The sequence below is a fragment of the Panulirus ornatus genome, chromosome 23 (assembly GCF_036320965.1).
Source record: "Panulirus ornatus isolate Po-2019 chromosome 23, ASM3632096v1, whole genome shotgun sequence".
NCBI lineage: Eukaryota > Metazoa > Arthropoda > Malacostraca > Decapoda > Palinuridae > Panulirus > Panulirus ornatus.
This window is the reverse complement of record NC_092246.1, coordinates 8,720,001-8,727,500: the sequence shown is the minus strand read 5'-3', so window position 1 is coordinate 8,727,500 and position 7,500 is coordinate 8,720,001. Positions and strand designations below refer to the sequence as shown.

Below are 7,500 nucleotides of genomic sequence, written 5' to 3'. Positions count from 1 at the left end.
AAAGATAAAAAGGACATCTTTTAGGTGTATTTAAAGATAGAAAGGACATTTAATAAGTGTATTTAAAGATAGAAAGGACATTTATTAAGTGTATTTAAAGATGAAAAGGACATTTAATAAGTGTATTTAAAGATGAAAAGGACATTTAATAAGTGTATTTAAAGACAGAAAGGACATTCAATACGTGTATTTAAAGATAAAAAGGACATTCAATACGTGTATTTAAAGATAAAAAGGACATTCAATACGTGTATTTAAAGATAAAAAGGACATTCAATACGTGTATTTAAAGATAAAAAGGACATTCAATACGTGTATTTAAAAATAAAAAGGACATTCAATACGTGTATTTAAAGATAAAAAGGACATTCAATACGTGTATTTAAAGATAAAAAGGACATTCAATACGTGTATTTAAAAATAAAAAGGACATTCAATACGTGTATTTAAAGATAAAAAGGACATTCAATACGTGTATTTAAAGATAAAAAGGACACTTAATAAGTGTATTTAAAGATAAAAAGGATATTTAATAAGCGTATTTAAAGATAAAAAGGATATTTATTAAGTGTATTTAAAGATAAAAAGGATATTTGATAAGCGTATTTAAAGATAAAAAGGATATTTATTAAGTGTATTTAAAGATAAAAAGGACACTTAAGTGTATTTAAGGATAAAAAGGATATTTATTAAGTGTATTTAAGGATAGAAAGGACATTTAAGTGTATTTAAGGATAGAAAGGACATTCAATACGTGTATTTAAAGATAAAAAGGACACTTAATAAGTGTATTTAAAGATAAAAAGGACATTTAAGTGTATTTAAGGATAGAAAGGGCATTTATTTAGGGTGTCTGTTTTCGATATAGAAAGGGCAATTGTTGAGGGTGTCCGGTTAAATATAGAGAGGGGGAATGTAATCAGGGTTGGGGGGGGTCGTCGTTGTAAACGTACACAGGGCACTCATTAAGCGTGTCTCTTTAATGATGGAAAAGGGCAGTTGGGCAGAGAGGGAGGGAGTGGAGGGGGAGTTGAGTGGAGGGAGTGAGTGGAGGGAGGGGACTAGAGGCAGACGAGCCACGGGGAGCTAGGGAGCGTAAGTCACATCCGGTAAGCAGGAGTGAGGCAGAGGTGGAAATAGAGAGAGAGAGAGAGAGAGAGAGAGAGAGAGGGAGGGAGGTGGTGGTAGAGAGAGAGAGAGAGGTGAGAGCCAGGAGGCCACGTGCGTGTGGGAGCGTCACTCGCCCGGCGACCGCCGTCAGGAGCGGCTGCGTCAGCCAGCTCCCGTGAGTAACACACGCGCCTTCCTCCTCCCTCCCACCCAACGTCTGTGTCTACCGCCTCCGCCGGGTCAGTGATACGTCTCTCCTTCCCTCCCCTCCTTCTCTATCTCTCTCTCTTTATCTCTCTCTGTCCCTCAGTCTCTGTCTCTTTCTCTCTCTCTATTTCTCTCTGTCTTCCTATCTTCCTTTCTCTCTCTATTTCCCTCTCTTGTCTCCTTCTCTCTCCGCGTCTGGGGCCATATACCTGTACTGTGACTGTGGTATGGTCGCCTCTCTCTCTCTCTCTCTCTCTCTCTCTCTCTCTCTCTCTCTCTCTCTCTCTCTCTCTCTCTCTCTCTCTCTCTCTCCACCACGAGTCTGTGCCGTGTCTGTGGTAGCCGTCCCTCTTCTTCATACACACCCTCCACCCCTCTCGTCTGTGCCACGCTTGTACTTCGAAAAAGGAGAAGATCGTGTCTGTGACAACTTCACCCGGTCCTTCTTCTTCTTCGTCTTCTTCTTCGTCTTCTTCTTCTTCTTCTTCTTCTTCTTCTTCTTCTTCTTCTTCTTGCCTGCCTTCCTCCCTCCTCCTCCTCCTCCTCCTCCTCCTCCGTACCAAAACAACCACCACCGCCCCTCACCCTCGCCTCACCTCACCCTCACCACCCGTGTCTCAGTGCCTCAGTGTCTGTCTCGAGTCCTGTCCCTCCTTTTTTTGTCGAAACCCGGACGTGTCTATGTGACGTACGCGCCCGTGTACCCGCGCGCGCGCGTGTGTGTCTATCTCTCTGTGTGTGTTTGCGTGTCTCTGTGAGAGAGGACACAGGTTCGAGACTTCGGAGAGGAGAGGGGGGTGGTCTTCGTCGTCGGTCTTCCATATACTCCTCGGACCTCCCTCTCTCTGCCAAGAGCTCTGATGAAGACCAGTTCTGTGCGTCAAAGGATCATTCTCGTATCGGTCAAAGATGCTAGTGTGTGTGTGTGTCTGTGTAGAAAGCCATTATATATATATATATATATATATATATATATATATATATATATATATATATATATACACGTAGTCGCGCGTCATCCTTCACGTAGGAGTAACACGCGTGTATGTCGATGGTCAGTCACGTGTGTTGAATGCTAAGAAAAGGGATTCGTTTTAGGCCAATGCACGTGATCCAGGGTTCGACACCCGGAGAGAGAGACGCGTTGCCTTCGTCCTCAACCCTGCTGTCTGTGAGCCAGGTAAGTCTGCTCCCTTGTTGTGTGGGGGATAGATAGATAGATAGATAAAGGGGAGGGTGGGAGGGCACGACTGATTGGAGAGAGAGAGAGGAGGAGGAGGGGGTTTGTTTTGTGGTGTTTCTCTGTACCTCCGTGTGTGTGGTTGTGCTTGTGTTTCGTGGTGGTTCTCTGTACCTCCGTGTGTGTGGTTGTGCTTGTGTTTCGTGGTGGTTTCTCTGTACCTCCGTGTGTGTGCTTGTGCTTGTGTTTCGTGGTGGTTCTCTGTACCTCCGTGTGTGGTTGTGCTTGTGTTTCGTGGTGGTTCTCTGTACCTCCGTCTGTGGGGTTGTGCTTGTGTTTCGTGGTGGTTCTCTGTACCTCCGTGTGTGTGGTTGTGCTTGTGTTTCGTGGTGGTTTCTCTGTACCTCCGTGTGTGTGCTTGTGCTTGTGTTTCGTGGTGGTTCTCTGTACCTCCGTGTGTGGTTGTGCTTGTGTTTCGTGGTGGTTCTCTGTACCTCCGTCTGTGGGGTTGTGCTTGTGTTTCGTGGTGGTTCTCTGTACCTCCGTGTGTGTGGTTGTGCTTGTGTTTCGTGGTGGTTCTCTGTACCTCCGTGTGTGGGGTTGTGCTTGTGTTTCGTGGTGGTTCTCTGTACCTCCGTGTGTGTGGTTGTGCTTGTGTTTCGTGGTGGTTCTCTGTACCTCCGTGTGTGTGGTTGTGCTTGTGTTTCGTGGTGGTTCTCTGTACCTCCGTGTGTGTGGTTGTGCTTGTGTTTCGTGGTGGTTCTCTGTACCACCGTGTGTGTGGTTGTGCTTGTGTTTCACATGAATATGGTCTGCTGCCCCCACCTTTTTTTCAAGGCGACGGTACGATCCTCGAGTACGATGGTACGATCCTTGAGCACGACGGTACGACCCTTGAACACGACCTTTCACTTCGGGTTAAGGGACCGTACCGTCGTGTTCAAGGATCGTACCGCCGTGCTCAAGGATCGTACCGTCGCGCTCAAAGACCGTACCGTCGTGCTCAAGGATCGTGCCGTCGTGCTCAAGGATCGTGCCGTCGTGCTCAAGGATCGTACCGTCATGCTCAAGGACCGTACCGTCCTGCTCAAGGACCGTACCGTCGTGCTCAAGGATCGTATCGTCGTATTCAAGGATCGTACCGTCGTGCTCAAGGACCGTACCGTCGTGCTCAAGGATCGTACCGTCGTGCTCAAGGACCGTACCGTCGTGCTCAAGGATCGTACCGTCGTGCTCAAGGACCGTACCGTCGTGCTCAAGGACCGTACCGTCGTGCTCAAGGATCGTACCGTCGTGCTCAAGGACCGTACCGTCGTGCTCAAGGATCGTATCGTCGTATTCAAGGATCGTACCGTCGTGCTCAAGGGTCGTACCGTCGTGCTCATATATCGTACCGTTGTGCTCAAGGACCGTACCGTCGTGCTCAAGGACCGTACCGTCGTGCTCAAGGGTCGTACCGTCGTGCTCATATATTGTACCATCGTGCTCAAGGATCGTACCGTCGTGCTCAAGGACCGTACCGTCGTGCTCAAGGGTCGTACCGTCGTGCTCATATATTGTACCATCGTGCTCAAGGATCGTACCGTCGTGCTCAAGGACCGTACCGTCGTGCTCAAAGACCGTACCGTTGTGCTCAAGAACCGTACCGTTGTGCTCAAGGACCGTACCGTTGTGCTCAAGGATCGTACCTTCCTGCTCATATATCGTACCGTCCTGCTCATATATCGTACCTTCCTGCTCATATATCGTACCGTCCTGCTCATATATCGTAACATCCTGCTCATATATCGTACCGTCCTGCTCATATATCGTACCGTCCTGCTCAGAATGTATGTGTTGGTGTACCCCCGTGTGTTTGTTTGGCTAACGAAGCAACCTGGTGTTTACCGTACACGCATTCCTGTGTTTGTTTCCCTTTCCCTTCCTTCCCCACATCCGGCAATAGTTTTCCTTAATGACAACAAAAGAGACATGTCTTTGTATTTAGTTCAGTTTTGATTCACTTCGCTCTGCTGATACACTCTTTATCGTTCTGCGTGTCCAGTAAGATTCGATAATGATGACTTTTTGCCCCCTTTTTTTTTATTATTCTACGACGTTAATCACCACGTAACAGCCTAATTGGCCTCGTTTGATTGTTATCGCCACGTATGATCCTCGCCGTGTCAGACATGACGTAATTTTCTTAAGTTCCTCGTTTACGTTGACGTGGTACCCGATCCCTTACGAGTTACGTCCGCTGTGTTTTCTGTTGCTCTCTCTCTCTCTCTCTCTCTCTCTCTCTCTCTCTCTCTCTCTCTCTCTCTCTCTCTCTCTCTCTGTATCTATCTATCTATCTATCTATATATATATATATATATATATATATATATATATATATATATATATATATATATATATATATATATCATACTATTCGCCATTTCCCACGTTAGCGAGGTAGCGTTAAGAACAGAGGACTGGACCTTTGAGGGAATATCCTCACCTGGCCCCCTTCTGTGTTCCTTCTTTTTTGGGGGGAAAAAAAAGAGGGGGGAGAGAAAGAATACTTCACACGTATTCCCTGCGTGTCGTAGAAGGCGACTAAAAGGGGAGGGAGCGGGTGGCTGGAAATCCTCCCCTCTCGTTTTTTTTTTTAATTTTCCAAAAGAAGGAACAGAGAACAGAGAAGGGGGACAGGTGAGGACATTCCCTCCAAGGCCCAGTCCTCTGTTCTTAACGCTACCTCGCTATCGCGGGAAATGGCGAACAGTATGAAAGAAAAGAAAGATATATATATATATATATATATATATATATATATATATATATATATATATATATATATATATATATATACATATATATATATATATATTCCTATGAGTCCACGGAGAAAATGAAACACGAAAAGTTCCCAAGTGCACTTTCGTGTAATAATCACATCATCAGGGGAGACACGAGAGAAATATATATATATATATTGTTTGCATGTGAAGATGTGAGAATAAATGTTTATTTGTAGGTACCCATTTTTTGTGTACTTTACGAGGGGGGGGGGGAGTTCCACACTCATGGGAAGGTTAAAGGGGGGGGCGGCCACCCCCCCCCCCCCCTTCATCCTTTTGACCTTTCTCTACTCTGACAATCTTTTTTTTCTCTCAATTTTTTCGTCTACCTTACGTATGCAGTCGGCATCCATGGTTTAATTAGTTTGAAGACACTGAGAAAAGAACCTCGCTCTCTTTTTTCTTTTTTTTCTATTTTTTTACATATTTCCCAATACATCTCTTGCTTAATTTGGTGTGTGTGTGTGTGTGTGTGTGTGTGTGTGTGTGTGTCTGTGTGTGTGTGTGTGTGTGTGTGTGTGTGTGTCATTATCATGCCTGTATATGGGATTACCCTGCTCAATACAGCTATGTATTGAACACTTCTGTACTCTTTGACTATGCACCGTTGCACTGTGCACTGTTCTTTTGTGCACTGTTGCACTGTGTAGTTGTGCTGTGCACTGCTCTGTTTGCACTGTGTACTGTTGTACTGTGCATTGTTGCACTGTGTACTGTTGTACTGTGCACTGCTCTACTGTGCACTGTTGTACTGTGCACTGCTCTGTTGTGCGCTGTTGTACTGTGCACTGCTCTGTTGTGCATTGTTGCACTGTGTACTCTTCTACTTTGCACTGTGCATGGTCCAGTGGGCCACCTGTTGCACTGTGCACTGCTCTACTGTTCATTGGTCTACTGTGCACTGTGCATGGCCCATTGAGCCACCTGTTGCACTGTGTACCGCTCTACTGTTCAGTGGTGTGCTGTGCACTGTGCATGGTCCAGTGGGCCACCTGTTGCACTGTGCACCGCTCTACTGTTCACTGGTTACTGTGCACTGTGCATGGCCCAGTGGGCCACCTGTTGCACTGTGCACCACTCTACTGTTCAGTGGTCTACTGTGCACTGTGCATGGCCCAGTGGGCCACCTGTTGCACTGTGCACCACTCTACTTCTCAGTGGTCTACTGTGCACTGTGCATGGTCCAGTGGGCCACCTGTTGCACTGTGCACTGTGCATGGCCCAGTGGGCCACCTGTTGCACTGTGCACCACTCTACTGTTCAGTGGTCTACTGTGCACTGTGCATGGTCCAGTGGGCCACCTGTTGCACTGTGCACCGCTCTACTGTTCAGTGGTCTACTGTGCACTGTGCATGGCCCAATGGGCCACCTGTTGCACTGTGCACCGCTCTACTGTTCAGTGGTCTACTGTGCACTGTGCATGGCCCAGTGGGCCACCTGTTGCGGTGTGTGTTGTGGGCAAAACCTCTGCTTGTGTGGCGAATGAAGTGTGTGTGTGTGTGTGTGTGTCTACCCACCTCGCCTCCATGTTTTTTCATCTTTCTTTTTTCATCATTTTTACGAAGGAGTTGTTTCGTCATCTTAAGGATTAGGTTTCGTGGGTGTTTCACTACCTCTCAAGGACAAGTTTCAATTGGCGTGCGTTATTGGCGGCGAATGGCTTGGGTAGATGATCTCATGCTGTTTCAGAGAACGACGGAGGGATGTTTGGTGCCACAAATTGCCACATGGCAAGTTTCAAAGTGTGTGTGTGTGTGTGTGTGTACGTCTTGCATTATGGCAACTTGTAAAGATGGCTTCTGCCATCTGATTAATTTTTCAAGATTTTTTTTTTCCCCGTTTTTTTTGCCGTATTTCACGTTTCACTAAGGGTGTTGCATGGCATGTTGCTGCCCTATGGCATGTTTCAGGTGGTCATTCTGCATGGCAAGTTTCAGGGAGGTCATTCCGCATGGCAAGTTTCAGGGAGGTCATTCTGCATGGCAAGTTTCAGGGGGTCATTCTGCATGGCAAGTTTCAGGGGGTCATTCTGCATGGCAAGTTTCAGTGGGGTCATTCTGCATGGCAAGTTTCAGGGGGCCATTCTGCATGGCAAGTTTCAGGGGGGTCATTCTGCATGACAAGTTTCAGGGAGGTCATTCTGCATGACAAGTTTCAGGGGGCCATTCTGCATGG

The 7,500-nt window shown here is 46.5% G+C and overlaps 1 protein-coding gene across 4 annotated transcripts in view; it reads left to right on the top strand.

Annotated features, from left to right (window-relative positions):
• LOC139756786 (uncharacterized) overlaps nt 1–7,500 on the top strand; it is a 626,428-nt gene that overhangs the window by 350,316 nt on the left and 268,612 nt on the right. For 2 of the 4 annotated variants that reach the window (XM_071676579.1, XM_071676575.1), the window contains exons 1-2: nt 1,237–1,285; nt 2,416–2,497. The exons of 1 other annotated variant lie outside the window; for it this stretch is intronic. The gene's annotated coding sequence lies outside the window, so the exon portion shown is untranslated. Of the gene's footprint in view, nt 1–1,236; nt 1,286–2,347; nt 2,498–7,500 lie in introns of those variants that run through there. One more of the 4 variants, XM_071676577.1, reaches the window with a different exon arrangement.